Here is a 15,942-nt window from a genome sequence, read left to right on the forward strand (position 1 = left end):
TGGAGAGACGAGGGAAGGAATCGAGTGAGAAACAAGGTGCTACTGCCAAGTTTAAGGAGAACAACAAAGTGGAAAATTTCTCAGAAACTTTTTCAGTACTAGTTTTGCTGATTTTCATCTAGAAACGACCAGAGACACCAGCGATAACTGCGGATTGTTATATAAATAATCACTTGATCTACATTCCAAATCAAATTCAAAAATAAGGTAATAAAAATTATTTTAGAGAGATTATTTTCAAAAATAAAAATTTGGAATTTACAAAACAAAAGTAGTGAATAAAGATAAAATTTGATGAGCTAGGTCTAGACGTCCTTTTTCATTGTGACACGTTGATTTATTTTAGAAGGAAGATCCTCGAATTTCCACGGTTGACCACCCACAGAGATTTCATTTAGAAAGCAGAGGTAAAGATAATTAGCAAAAAAATAGTAATACAATGTGGTAGTGTTACCAGCAATTTCGTTGGGATTACTGAGACTGTCTTGAGGAATGAGAAAAGCAGAAATAATGTGCCCTCATTGAAAATTATGTTTTTTTCGAGGGAGAAACCAAAATAATAATATCAACTCATCGACGATGGCGCGTTTTTTTGCGTATCTGGAAAGATCCATGATTTCATTTTCATTATTCAATTTATTTGTAATATTATTCGAAGACAATAAACCTATTAAGTACAAAAAACTTAAGTATAAATTAGGTAATCATGAAAAATAAAAAAAAATGAAATTGAAAAATGTACGGCTAACCGGTGAGCTGTCGTTAAAGGGTTAAGAAGACAGAGGAGCAGGGAAGTAAAATCAGAAACACTAACTGCGCGCTCATAGCAAATCACCTTAGCCTACTTAACAAAACCACTAGGCTGGTAATTCCGGATCAAACATCTAGTTTTAGTGTTATTTTTATTTGCTAGAACACTATCGCCCTTTCTTCTTCTGTGTGTTTGCACCCCGATTTGTCTTCGAGAAAATTAAAGAGTAAAAAAGTTAAGTGAGTTAAGAGTTAAGAGAGTAAAAAATCCAGAAGTCCTATTGCTGATTTATGCATGAAACAGTTTTGCTTCTTTTTCTTGAATTGCATTCAATTACAATTGCAATTTCAATTACAAATCATTCACTCAAAATGCTGTTCTTCTACCCAAAATTTTCTCAAGGGCTCTAAGATTAGTAGAAAAGTGTTGAGAATACCCAAAAATTGGAAAGAAGCAGTGGCGGAAAGGTTGAGTCCAAGCTCAATATGGTAAAATTAGTAACATCGAACGTGGTATCGAACGTAGTATCGTTGAACAGTCTTCCAAGCAAAAAATGAACGTATTTTTACAAATTCAAATCAAGAAAAATTTAAAAACTCAATTTTTGGGTTTTGCGAAACAACGGACATACCTACAATAATTTCATTAAACCTCTAAATAAAACTTATAAATATAAATAATAAATAACAAACTAAACTGGTTAAAAATTCAAGAACTAAATTTTCGGATGAAAGGCAACGAGTCTTCAAATAAATAAATAAATAAATAAATAATCCAAACCTTACAAATACAACTTGATATGAACAGAATACCGGAATAGCATCAAACTCTAAGAGTAAGTTCAAATTACTCGATGTGGAGGTGAAACTCGCAGATTTTTCATGTTATTGTGTGGAAACGCCATTATTTTCTATTACTTCTACTATTTTTGCTGTATTTGAGTACTGGTATAAGGAGTAATAAGAAATTTTCTACGCAACAACACTCTAGAATGATATATTAGTTGTTTTTCAATCCATTTTGAACGTTCTTGTGGAGAACCGAGAAGTTGCACTTTAACAACATGAAGCAGGCGGAAATTGCTTCAATTGTACGTCACAGAGGAAATCAAACTTCAAGGATTTGTATTAATTATTAAGGATTTATATATTTGTTAGGAATGAGAGCAAGAGTCTCGGCAGAAGATAAGCTCGTAGTCGAACGCGAGACTGATCTGAACATAAAACGAGGTAAACGACGACGATTCGCGACAATATCCGACCTAGTGAACTGGATCTGATCCGAGAAGAAGAGCCACTTCAGGGGAACGACCACATCGAACCATGTAGGCTTTTCAAAAACTGCTCAACCACGAACGCATAATATGTATGGGGCTGGAGCTCCGCCTTACTCCGTAGGCCGATCTCTCGCCGTCTGCCACTCCGTTGCTCTCAGCACCAGGATACTGCGAGCGAGCTGCGTGCGAGCAAAACGCAGCGAGCAGAGTTGAGATAATCAAAGTCTACACACATTATCTCCAGATCTCTTCACTTTGTCTTCGCTGAGGTACAAAGCCAACTCTCAGAGGATACGAAGGGAAAAAGTGCCATTAAAAAAGTAGCGATAGTTCCATGAATAGCACTTTATCAGACCTAAGAGATCAATGATCCTAAGAGTTCCCAGAAGCCGAAGATTTATTAGTTTTACTGTATCATTTTCACTTTCTAAATTGTCCCTCCTCTCTTTTTTTCTTTTTTTTCTCTATACTCTCGAATTAATTTACAAGTATGATTATATTATTACGATTTGTATATTCTGGAATTCATAAATAAGTACAATCAACATTTAATTGAACAAAACGTCGACATCTATCCCAGAATGTACTCCGGATAACTTCCTTTTCCTTCTGTAGTACGTTTTATCCTGAAATAACTTTCCATTTCCTATTAGATAAAGAACTTGTGCATGAAACCGTTCTGAGTGAAATGAAATTGAGTGCTAATTGATCTTATTCTCTTGTTTTATTGATTTATTAGTTGTTATTCTTGTTATTTTAGTTGTAGTTTACTTGTAACTATTGGTGATTCAACAACGGATCAAGGGAGTGACAGTTAGTTCTTTCAGTGTTATGGATTCTAACATCTCTCACAGTTATGAAGGAAAAAAGGTGATTTTCACCCGTTTACCTTAACAGGGCAATATACGGAAGTGGAGAAAACACACAACTTGTTGTTAAGTTTATTTTTGTACTACTACCATATCCTAAGGTGCTATTATAAAAATGAAATCTTCTGGATTCGCCTGGATCTACTCGGTGATGAGCTAAGAATATCAGTTGCTTTATCATTACCGTTTTTGTGGATGCTCGCAGTTTGCATGCGAAAGAAAATAACGATATAGTTTTTCTTTTTCTGATGACGTAGTACCAGTATACAGTAACGAAACCAATTTAAAAATATATTAAATTTCTTCAGTAACAAGGATCTAAATATGTGAGGGAAAAAAGAAAATGGAAAAAGAAGTGTGAGAAAATAAAGATAGCAGCATAAAAAATCCATATAGGTTCTGGAAGATTACGATAAGAAAGCACCCGGAGGACATCCGTACGAAAGGGAACTTGACATGATTCCAAGGAAGATTATTCTCATTGTTATTTTTATATTATGCTTCTTATCGGAAGTCCTAGTCCTCCCACATTGTTCTTCTACAGCCTAAAGGAATTGTTTTCAGTGCATCGAATTTTTTTCCGGATCTAAAACACATAGTTAACTCTCTCTCGCAGTAGTCTGGGGATCTATAAGAAGAGATCTGGAAAAATTACGGTAAGTAAAATTGTTGTTTGTGAATGGGAGATGTTTCCGTAACAGCTATTACGTGCGGGCAATTAATGCAGCAGCAATTTGTGCCCTCTTTCATTCTCATTTTAGCAGGCAAATTAAGGATAGGCGGCTGATGAGGCAGGGAAATTAGATCCGAGCAGCAAACGCTCGATGTGGTTGTTTTTCCGATAACGTCCGGACGTTCGTATGAAGTGAGGAAACGCAAATCGCACTTCAGACAATCATGTGTTGTGAGTGAAAGGAGGGAGAGTGAAAAGGTGCGCGACGCTGATAACCTGCCAAATGGCCGAGCGGAAGTCGGAAAAGTCGCAAAATGTGAGCAGTTAATGTTGCCGAGAAGCAGTAAACGGTCATAAACGCACCACATACGTACTAACAATGTCTGAATTGGGGCGACAAGCACGACAACTGACAGGAATGGATACGAAATGAGGTGCGGTTGTGGCCAGGAGCATCGATGTTCTATGCATGAAGTTATTGTTTGTTGGAAAGGCTTCCTCCTCCTCCTCGACAAAATTGGACGACCGACGACGCATCAAGCAGCGTAGCACACGAAGCGGCAAACACAGAAAAACGAGGGAACGTATGGAGGGAGAGTTCCCCGTCGAAGCTATGATAAGCGAAAATGCACTGACACATGCGAAAAACTGCGAAGAAGAAGAATAGTGGCACAATCTATCACTTAGCACAGCAGTTAGCACAACAAATTAGTTTGTATGACGCAGTAGGGAGGAAAAACAAAACAGTGGATGAGAGCAACAACTGCTTGCAGAATTCCTTCTCTCAGCAGCAGAAGTTTATTTTGTATTGTACATTCATTACCTGGAATTTCCGAGGATTTCATGAGGGTAGGCCAAGCACCCACACAAAAAATAGACAGAGGTTTTTCTTCCGGGTGCTTCTGAGTGGTTTAGGCTTGGGTGCTGGAAGAGTGGGTGGATGTGATTCTGAGGAAACTCGAGGCAAGGATAAGAGACTGAAATCAGTGCTGTCAAGCGAGCAGATGTACTCCGGCCCGTCGAAGGCATTGCGCGCCCAATTTACATGAATATCTAATAACAAATTCGCGAGGTGCAGAATGCGAGTTGAACGAGAGCGCCAAAGGGGATCAGGCGAGGAAAAAGCGACTGAGCGAGCTCGACTTCGGATAGATATACGTGAAATACGTGCACGCTTGAACGAGTACGCCACAGGCTGCACTGATCAGCGCGTTTTTGTTGTTTGCTTTGATGAAATAGAATAGGAAAAATAGAAAAAGTGCTCGGTGCCGGGAACGACAGCAGGTAAAAGATGAGAATTTTGATGGGCGTGACTCTTACACAATAGTGAATGTGGAAAAATTACTGCATCTCTGTTTGAAAGAGTTCGGATCCCTACATACAGAACGGTGCACGGTTTTTTTTAAGGGGAGGGAGGAAGGGGGAGGGGGACACAGGAGGGAGGTGTTCACCAGCTCACACCAAGGATTTCACAGTAGAGAGAAGCGATTCTTATACTTGCTAGTTAGGTTATGGATCCTGACTGATGTAACAGCGTAAATAAACACTTCCGTGGCTGCTGAAGTGAATAAAAATAATCACAGAGTCATATTGTTCTCCCGGAAAATTTTCGTTTTTTTTTCCTTCTTAGAATATAACACGCTACTTTTATCTTATCTCTTGCACCTTCGCTTTTGCTTACTCTTTCTGCGGTGACCTGAATTACAACGCTCTCTACTGAACTCATCAGGGAAATGCCTCAAAATCTTCGACCAAACGAAAATTTAAAAGTGGCGATTTCAGTGTGCTGTTGAAGAGCTCGACTCGATAGGAAAGTAGGTTTCTCTTTTTCCTTTGATATCAATTCAAAAAATTTTCTGGATTCCCCGCACGACACTTAGCGACAACTCATTTTTTTAGCAGGGTTTGCGTGATTATTGCTGGGAATGTTATTAACGATTAAACTGAGCTTGCAAAACCAACCACATATTCATATTTCTATGTATTTTTGAAGATAAGGATGAAACTACTGCAAAGTAATCTTCACGAGTTGCTGAATAAAGACATTCACAGTAAATTCCATGCAATATAACTCCAGAGTTTTATAAAGTCAGATTTTCTCTATTTGTGAGCAAAATTAGATCTCTCTGAATTTCCTAGTTCTCTTGAAATTTTGTTGAAAAAAGTGGTAAATTTTTCCTCTTGTTTCTGATTTTTCTCCAGTAGCTTTCGAGAGAACCCGGGCAACCACAAAGACCAAAATTCGCAGCTAAGGCTTTACTTGATTTTCCAGCACAATATGGCAGCGGATTTTTCAACCGTCTCATTGCAATCGCGCAACGAGAAAGTGCGAAATTTCGAATTTTCGCTGCGTTTCGAAAGCTGTAAAAATTCGAACAAAGTCCAATAACTCAGCTCGTAATTTACAAAAAAAGCAATTTTGTTCAAAGTATGTGATAGAGAAAGGATTTTCGCTATCAGAAATCAATGTTAGTTTTTTCAAGGTGTTTATCGGTGTCTCAAAAGTTAGTTGAGAAAAAGTTGAAAAAATTACTAAAATTCTCAACATTTTCTAATCTAACTTTCAAGAAAAACCCAGTGTTTCTTTTAAAAAAAAAGCTAATTGGAATATTTTACACCGCTAATCCTCCTCTACGGGCGGGTGTGGCGCAGTTGGTTGGATGTCGTTGTAGCCACATGGTCGAGGGTTCGAAACCGCCCTATTGCAAACCAAGCCTTTCATCCTTCCGGGATCGATAATTTGGTACGAGGAGTGTCTGGGAGGATAAAAACAGTGACTTGATCATCGGTTGGCCCCGGCAAGTCTTTGTATAGGCCAACCCACGTTCCAAAACATCAACGATTACGAATTGCAGTAAATCGCGTTGGCGCATCCTAGTGACTTTATCCCTTTTCAATCTTCCTCTTCAAAACACTGATTTAACTAGCTTTCTGAGTTTTCCTTTCCGCGCTAAATTTATAAAAGACCATTTGAACCTAACAAAATCCGATCAATCCATCAGTCATTTCTAATCAGTGTCAGTGTTAACCACTAAGATCACTTCAAAATCGCGCCTGGATGCTGTTCATACAATTCTAGAAAAATCGACTGTGAAGTGTTCTTCTCAGTAGTTTTTTTTTTCGTTTTACAAAAATCAGGATTTCGGCGGGGATCGAACTCATGAACATAAGTAGAAGTAGAAACACAAGTGGAGTAGTGTCAATGTCAGAACAGAAAACTGAATACATGCTGAAAAGTTGTTCATGATCTCATCTTAGATAAGTGTGACTCAATTCTAACCCTTATCCCTAATGTTGAATTCCTAACACTTGCAGCGAGTTCTCCGTGGCGGTTATGCTATACCAGACTGAATGTGGGGCCAAATACGGACTTCGGACTTTCTGTTGTGCTCGTTTCGCTTCCCCTCACTGATCATTCAAAATTAATAGCAGTGGCATTTTCTGTGAAATTAGATTCGTGTTCTTCTAACAACGCTTTCTTCCTCTTTTTTATTATAAATAAAAACGAAATTAATTTTTATGGATTTTTACTTCATAGTTAGCTTTCTATACGCATCTACATTTTGAGAATATTCGAACTTTAGCTTCAAACACTCCTTCGGTTTCTATATAATATAGACACAATTCTAAAGCATTACTCGAAGTATGGGTGTTCTTGCTTTTCTCCCCAACAGCTATCAAAGAATAATGTTTAAACATAAAATGTCGTGAACAACAACGTACTGATGAAGATAGCGTTCCACATCAGATCATCTAAACTGTTGGGTACTATTTAAGCAGCCGTTTGCGTGGGTGTTTCCACTTTTTGAGGAAGGGATCCTACCAACTTAGGGCAAACGTGCCAGGAAATAGACGAGCGGAGAAAGGGTGAAACAGGGTGAAACGGGTGATAGGGGTGAAACGCAGTGGTTACGGCTATGAAACGGTTGCAACATCACATTTACCTTTTGCCAAATTCACACGAAGTTATTGCGCGATACTACAGCACCACGGTACACCAATTACACAGCATTGTAACCGTCTCACCCCATTTTATAGCCGTCTTGCGCCGGGACACCAATCCGACATCCGATGGGACCCGTCTCCTTCCTTTTTCGGAATTTCGTGACACACAGACAAACGCGCACACACTACACCACACATATACATATATACAAAAACACAAGCACTAACACACACAAACACACGCACACGTAACAAAATAAGTTATTATATGGAATGATTTTTTTTAGTTTTGGCTTACTGTATATTAATATTTTCATAGCACTGCTCATTAATGTTTGTTACATTACATTACGTTTTTTAAAATTTTTCTATTAAGCGTCAAATTTGTTTTCTTTAATTCTATTTGTTACATTTAATTTTCGATTCTTACATGAGTGACAGGGTGGATGTGGCGCAATCGGTTAGAGGTCCATTGTAGCAACACGGTCTCTGGTTTGAAACCGTCCTAGTGCAAACCTGCCTTTCATCTCTCCGGGGTCGATAAATTAGTACCAGACTTGTCTGGGAGGATAAAAACACTGACTTGATCATCGGCTGGCCCCCGCGACTCATTGTATAGGCCAACATGCGTTCCAAAACCCCAACGATTACGAATTGCAGGAAAACGCGTTGGTGCATCCTAAGTGGATTGATACACCACTGACTTTACTTTTTCATCTCTTTATTATTAGATATTTTAGGTTTAATTAGAAAATATTTGACGAAAATATAGTGGGGGGTCCCAACTACGTTGTTGTTTTTCATGTTTGACTCTTGACAGGAAGTTGTTCGCATAATTTGAAAACAGCTCAGTGCTTGCTTTCACCGAAGATGCGTCGCGTCGCCATGAAATTATCAGTTTTATGCAGCCTGTACATAGGTGGTTTGGTGGCTGTATGTCTTAATGCAACAATGTTTGTCCGTACGATAAAACTGTAGACTGCGCTAAGAACGGAGTAATCTACCAGGCAGAGTGTTTAATGTTAAGTGCACATACTATGTATTTCCCGTAAAACTCCTCTTCCTTCGTCAATCTCCCTTATTTTTCTAATTGCACTATGCAAGAGCCTGAAACATGGAGACGAAGTGTCCATTTTCACCCAGGAGCGCAGCTGGTGAACCCTAGGCGGCCCACAGAGTTCAGAGCTGCGCGGGCGCTCGCTCGGGCGCCTCTGCGGTTTTGGTGGTTATTGACCATTTACAACAGTGCGATCAATAACCACCAAAAACATAGAGCCGCCAAACCGCCCGCCCGCGCGGCTCTGAACTCTGCGGGCACCTTAGCGTACTCAGATTATCACAAAAGACGAATAAAATCTAAGCATTTTGCAGTATCATTAAGCACTGGCGTCTGGATGGGGTTAGGAAACTGCATGAGGGACAATCTTATAATTCACAGAGCGCAACGAACGGCATAACGTCGTTAGTAATAGACAAGCAGTCGCTTTTACCTTGTTATTCTGGAGGAATCTGTGACGTAAATCCAGAAGGCTTCTAGCAGATTTCTTTCCTGTTAGTTAAACTTGCGCATTTCATCGCATTTTCATCATATTTCTCATTCCTTTGTCGCTCCAATGCTGACATCGGAGTTCCACGTCGTTTGCCAGTCAAATGCTCTTCGATACGCAAGGTCAGCATCCTTCCAGTTCTGCATTATAAACAGCATTGCACGCTGAAAATTTCACGTGGTAAATTATTCCGATCTTAGCGCAATTTCCAGTTTTACCGTATGGACAAATAACGCAGCAATCCGACATGCTGTTACCGTATGATATCTCGCCCCGAATGAATGATTTTTCCATCGTTTACTTGGAATAAGATTTCGTATGGTCCTGGAAGTAGTTACAGAACGTTTTACGCAGATCTGAGCTCTTGCTTGCTTAAAGGCATCACCCCACGAATCTGGAGTGGTACGGATTTCCGGTGGAGTATTTGTACACGGGATAGTAGATTATGGAGAGGGGGTGATTCTGTCAATCTCTTCCTAATTGCCGTAAAAATACGGCCCGGAAGATGCAGCGCGTGCACAAGGCTGGCGCGCGCCAGTCGAACTCCTCGTAGAAAATAATGCTCCAGAACGCCTGAAGACGTATCTTCCGGGCCGTTTTTTACGGCAATTAGGAAGAAATGGAAGGAATCACCCTCCTCTCCATAATCTACGATCCCGTATACGAATACTCCACCGGAAATCCGTACCACTCCAGATTCGTGGGGTGATGCCTTTAAAGACTTAAACTCGTTTGAATTACACAGAAACACAAGTTTGGTGTTCGGTGGCATACATGGCATAGAGTGTATACTGTTGATGTAATACATATACTTTGTAAATGTGAAATTTAAAAAAAGAGTGAAATTTATTTCAAAAAGGTCAAAAAATGTACCATGTAGACGCACACTGCTTACAACTATTTCGGTTAAAGAGACAAAAAGAACGACCTCACATGCAAATTCACAAATATATCTGAAGGAGGCTTCCCACGTGACCGCTGCTAAGGCTGAACGGATCTCTGAGGAGTGAAAGGATTACTACAGTTCTGTCGCGCCATGTCCCGGTTTATGAGTAAGAATGGGGATGCGAAGCAGATTGGGTGAGCTCTTCGTGGGAAACCATCGAGTGGGGGTGCTTGTACGCATTTTGACCGCGCTAGTTCGCCGCATAATTGTGTGGGTCTGCACGAGATATCAGAGCCTAGTGTTGTCTCTACACATGTGAGTTCTCTCCCCGCATCGCCTTTGAAGAGGGTGTCAGGAACGGGTTAGTTTGTGGCAAGACTGTTCGCTCATGAAGAGAAACACACATAAATTAAGTCATGGTGCGAACGTTTTGTTAGATATTTAGCTGGAAGCTGGAAAGCTAATTAGTTGGAAAGGAGACCGAAAAACACAGGTAGACCCCTTCACCCATTAAATTCACAGCTTCGTTTGTGGTTCACTTGCGCATTTGCAGACAAAATGGTTTTGGTCCAAAATGGTCCAAAGTTGGGATTGCACATAAATTTGTTGCTAAGATATGTACATATTATGCGTTTGATGACCTCTTTATTGGATTTATTTACATCATTTATTGGTATTATTATGTATTTACAGTATTGATTTTTTAGGTGATAATGTCGTTGTTTGTAAGAAGTGTTCCCATTGAACTCTTGCACGCTGAATGCAAAAACAACACTTCTGTCGTGGATTGATCCACGATCGTTTCAATAAAAACCGTGCTACGTCGCGCCGAGGCATCGCCGACGCTGTTTCGGTTCTCATCACTGCGATACTCGCCAAAGTAGGTATTAGCTTTTAGAACTAAATTTTGCCGTCCTTTAGCTGCTTATGAGTTTATCTAAAGGCATCACTCCACGAATCTGAGGTGGTACGGATCTCAGGTGAAGTCGTACACGGGAAGGGAGACTATGGAGAGGGGGGTGATTCCGTCCATTTCTTCCTAATTGCCGTAAAAAACGGCTAGGAAGATACGGCTTCAGGCGTTCTGGCCACTACTTTCTACAAGGAGTTCGACTGGAGCGCGCCAGCCCTGTGCGGCGCCGCATCTTCCGGACCGTTTTTTACGGCAATTAGGAAGAAATGGACGGAATCACCCCCTCTTCATAGTCTCCTATCCCGTATACGAGTACTCCACCTGAAATCTGCACCACCTCAGATTCGTGGGGTGACTTTAACAGCGACTAACTTTCCCTCCTTTCCTCTTCCTCCCTCTTTGCGACTCCTTGCTCCCACATCCCTCTTACGCCCCCTGTTGAGAAGTTAACTTGATCTTGCTTCTTGAAATTCCTTACCTTTTTTTAGTTTTTCACTAACGTTTTCGTGTTATGGTGCCTGAATGGGCTTGCATAGCTTTAACGAAGTCTGTTTCCATTAATTTCATTTATTTGTCCATTGCATTCTGTCTGTGTTTTGTTATAGTGTGCCTACGAGGTTTTTAGATGGAGCCTTTCGTTTCGGCTTTTTCGCCGTCTTCAGAGGCCTAAATAGAGGATGACTGGAACTTCAAAAAACGTCAGGCAAATAAAGGTACCATCTAAAAACCTCGCAGGCACACTATAACAACACACAGACAGAATATGCCGAGGTTTCAAGACAAAAGAACATTCGAACTGTCCATTGCGTTATTTTTTTGCTTCTTTGCTTCTTTGACCTTTGAGATCTCAGTTTCTAGGGGCTTAAGTTTTTGTCCTAGTTCAGTTCACTTGTTCCACCTGATTCCAGATCGTCTTTTCCACAACGTCAGTTCTCAGGAACTGGATTTATGCATCCTTTTTTGTGTTGTCATGCATAGTTAATCTTTTTTCTAGGGCGGATTCTGAGATTTTACTACGAATCCGACTGCAACAAATGCTAATTAGGTACAATTACATTAAGAGACATGAGACAAAGATTAAATATCTACAATCTAAGATCTCAGAGACATCCTAGGAGCAAAAGGAGCGATGAAACTAACGGAAAAGATCTTGTTAAGACTTTTAAGTCACATTTAGGCAGTATTGTACGAAAAAATAGCGAAAAAGTGCAGAAAAATTGTGCTTTACTTGAACACGTATAAAGAGAGCACGCGAATGTTGCGAAAAGAAACTTCTTAAATTTAAATCCATCAGTGTGCACCTTTGTCATTACCCAATTTTCATTTCTTTTCTCTGGATCGAAATTTTTTTTTTGATTTTTTCTAAGATTTTCTGTAGTAGCAGCTGTTCCGTTACTTCTGTTTAACACTAGGCTGTTTTTTTTTGTCGTAATTGCGCTTTCTTTGGAATTTTAACGTGTCACCCGATCTCTTTCTCGTCGTCATCTGCCTAATCCTAGGGACATCCATGTCGGCTTAATAGGACAAAAGTGGATCAATGAACGGTTACGCAAAATCTACTCGCATTTCAAGAAGACAGGCTGTATTCCTTTTGCGAAAAACTCTGGCGATGTTTAATCGAGTGTTTCAGAAGATTCTCAAACAATTGTGTTATATGTTATTATTGTATTATTAAGAGGATAAAAAGAATAAAATATGCATTAAAAAAATAAAATAAAGTCTCAGGCGTATCAATGCGGGATGCGTAAACGCGTTTACTGCAATTCGTAATCGTTGAGGTTCTAGAACAGAGTATGATGGCCTGTTCAATGACTAGCGGAGCCACCCAATTATTCCAGTGTTTTTATCTCCCAGACATGTCTGCTTTCAATTTATTCACCCCGAAAGGATGAAAAGCTTTGTCGGCACTAGGGCGGTTTCGAACCGTTGACCATGTAGCTACATCGGACCTGTTACCGACTGCGCTACATCCGCCCATTGTATTATTATTCCAAAATAATGGAAAAATGTCAATATCAGCTTACCTAAGCGCATCGCTGAACAAAACAAAGATAAAATTAAGAAAATCAATCGAAAGAAACAAAAATCATGTGAAGGGTGAAATGCCTGCAGTGCTCATTGAAAAGTTCTAAACAGATGTTGGGGGACAGCTTGACAGTCGACAAAATAATCGTTCATCCAGAATAGTAATTACTGGGGTCCTAGTGTCAGATGACTCTTCATCTGTCTTGGTGTCTGGACTCTCTTGAAAGAAATGTTAATAATATTCTCCAGACGTTGGATGTACGTTGTCATCTTGTTGACTTTTTTACGGATTGGGTAAAGTGAATCGTAACTGTACACGGCTGGTAAAAATATCTCCTTTACCGTGTGTTTTACTGCGTCAAACGTTTGCTAACGTAATGCCCGCTCCCTTACTAACGCAGGTTTGCCCAATCCTTATATTCATAAAATTATAAGTCGTTAAAAAACAAAACAAGAATATGGTCCAAAGCAGTAGGCAAGCGGCAACGGAGAACCTCAGATCTAGAGGCTGGTGTATCGTTGCGAGATATGTCGGGTTTCTGGCATTCAGGGTAGCATGCGGGGAAACGCTTGAACTTGCACGGTGATTCTGTATTATTAAGGTCTTACCTATCTAAGATTAACGTATCACGAAATTGACGGTGTTGCGACCTCTTTGGAATTATTAAAAGCATCACCCCACGAATCTGAGGTGGTATGGATTTCAGGTGGAGTATTCGTATACGGCACAGTAGATTATGGAGGGGGTGATTCCGTCCCAAGAAATGGATTTGTTTCCATCTCAGATTCGTGGGCTGATGCCTTTAATCGCTCGCCTCAACACTTTTTTGGATGCACATGCGGATCGTACTGTACGCACTTTAACTGCTCTACTGAGGTCAATGCTTCTACACTACTGAATAAACCGGATACACCAGAACTATCGCGGAACGGACGGAGTCGTCGTCTGGCTGGTGGGGAGAGTAGCTATTGTATCGTCCAGTGGTAGTAGTCGAGAGGAGCAGAGATGGGACGCGCAGGGTGGAGCCTTCGAAATCTTTGCGGTGCATCCGACGACGCTTACATACTCGCCGCACGAGATGGGGAATGTCAACATACTGCTTGAGCTTCTAAACATATCATGATGAGTTTTATAACATAGTAAATTCTTGAGAAATAATTGGCTAAGATGGACAAATATTTCCTTTCTATATTTTCAGCTAATTCGGTTTACTGTAGCGTAGCTTTATTCTGTGCGATTACAGAAAGGTAGAGTTTAGTGGACGAGTACGATGTGATTACCTCCACAATCGCAGACGCGTTGCGAACTGCCATCATACATCGTTCTACCACCCTTAATAAGTTGTATCGTTGGAGACATTTTAGAACCAACCCTTGTTTGAAACACCCTTTTCTGGATTGCTGGTGGGAAATGAGCGTGATCAAGTTCGTATTTGTGAACTACAATCCAACAGCTATCTATTCGTGGTGAGATTGCAGCGTCGTCAATTTCGCGCTACCCTTAATGCAACGTCTCTTGTTAGTAGTTCTCTCCACACACTGGTGTTCCTTTCTGTAAATAAAAAATATCTTTAAAAAATATAAAATAATATAACAAAAAACAATATAGTGATATATAGTAAAGAAATGTCTTCCTTTCTTTTCTGATGCCGATCTGATTTTTATTAACGGAATGCGGCCACCCATTGAAATATCGGATTCCGAGCTCGCTGAAAATCTTCCTTACAAGGTTCTTATCGACCTCGGAGAAAAGGAGATAGAGATTATCTGCTTTAAAAGACTTCTCTGGTAACTCATACGGTTCTCTCGCTGATTTTAAGGGGGATTTATGGTCTTCGAAATCTTACTCTTTAGCTTATCGCAGCTTTATATCATACTTGAATCCGTACACCCTCCGAAGAGGTGCAGTTGTGACAATACGCATTTAAGGCGAATTAGCTGCTAATAACCAAAGAACAATCATTCTAGGCGACTTTAACTTGAAAATAGATTGGATCAACTCATAACCTCCTAGCTTATCTTCATAATTCTCTAATAATTTCTTTTCTGATGCTATTTTCATGCAATTTGTTAACTTACCGTACCTTTCGGAATTTTCGACATTGTCCTCACACCACGCAATCGACGTTAAGTTCCTTCTACTGTCAAACTCATCTGACACTGCTGTTGCATGCTTTGTAACGTCAAGACCTACTCTTCTTCCAGAAGTGCCCTTGAATCTTTAAATTGAATCATGTTCATTTATTCAAGTATTCAGAATTTGTTATTTGTTGGATATTGAAAAATTTCGAAAATTTCTTACGAGGCACCTAACAACGTATCACAGTTGCGAGAGCAGCCACACGCACCACATCTACGAGTAATTGGCTTGTCTGTGGATTGTCTCCCCCTCGCTAGTAGACGCAGTGCATATGCGAGCGCTCGGATACGTTGTTAGGTGCCTCGTAGGAAAATTGGCTCGACAAGGTCGTTTTCAGCAGAAAAAGAACGGGGAAAAGGTTCAGGGAAGACTGAGAGTGGTTGATAGTGATACTCGTGATGTATTTACCAGTTCTATTTTTTTTTTGTGGAGAGATTTCAACATCTTCAGTTTCCTGGTATGCTGCCTATAAGGGAACCTCGAAATCGCGCACAGCGAGATTGGCAACACGAAAAATGGAAATTTGTAAAGTCACAACGAAACATATGTCTTCGCAACCTCACGATTTTATCGAACGAAGTTGAGCAGGTAAAAATTTTAAAAAACATGACATAAAACATAAAACGTTTTTATAATATGAAAAAATTGACTGATTTTTGAAACCCAGTTTTCAATTGTCAAATCTCTAAAAACAAACAAAAACAAAATCAACAAATAACAACAAACAAACACAAACAAAACAAAAACAAACAAAAACAAAACAAATGATTTCGATAACTAACCGGCTTCTTAGGCGACTGGTTCACGAATGGTCAACAAAGCATATACGTGATGCAGCTTTAATTTGCACCAACTTCAAATACCCGCCTTCAGCGACTTTTCGTTTTTGTACAGTGCGCGCAAAAATTCCATTTTCG

Source organism: Necator americanus, chromosome I (genome assembly GCF_031761385.1).
Source record: "Necator americanus strain Aroian chromosome I, whole genome shotgun sequence".
Classification (NCBI taxonomy): Eukaryota; Metazoa; Nematoda; class Chromadorea; order Rhabditida; family Ancylostomatidae; genus Necator; species Necator americanus.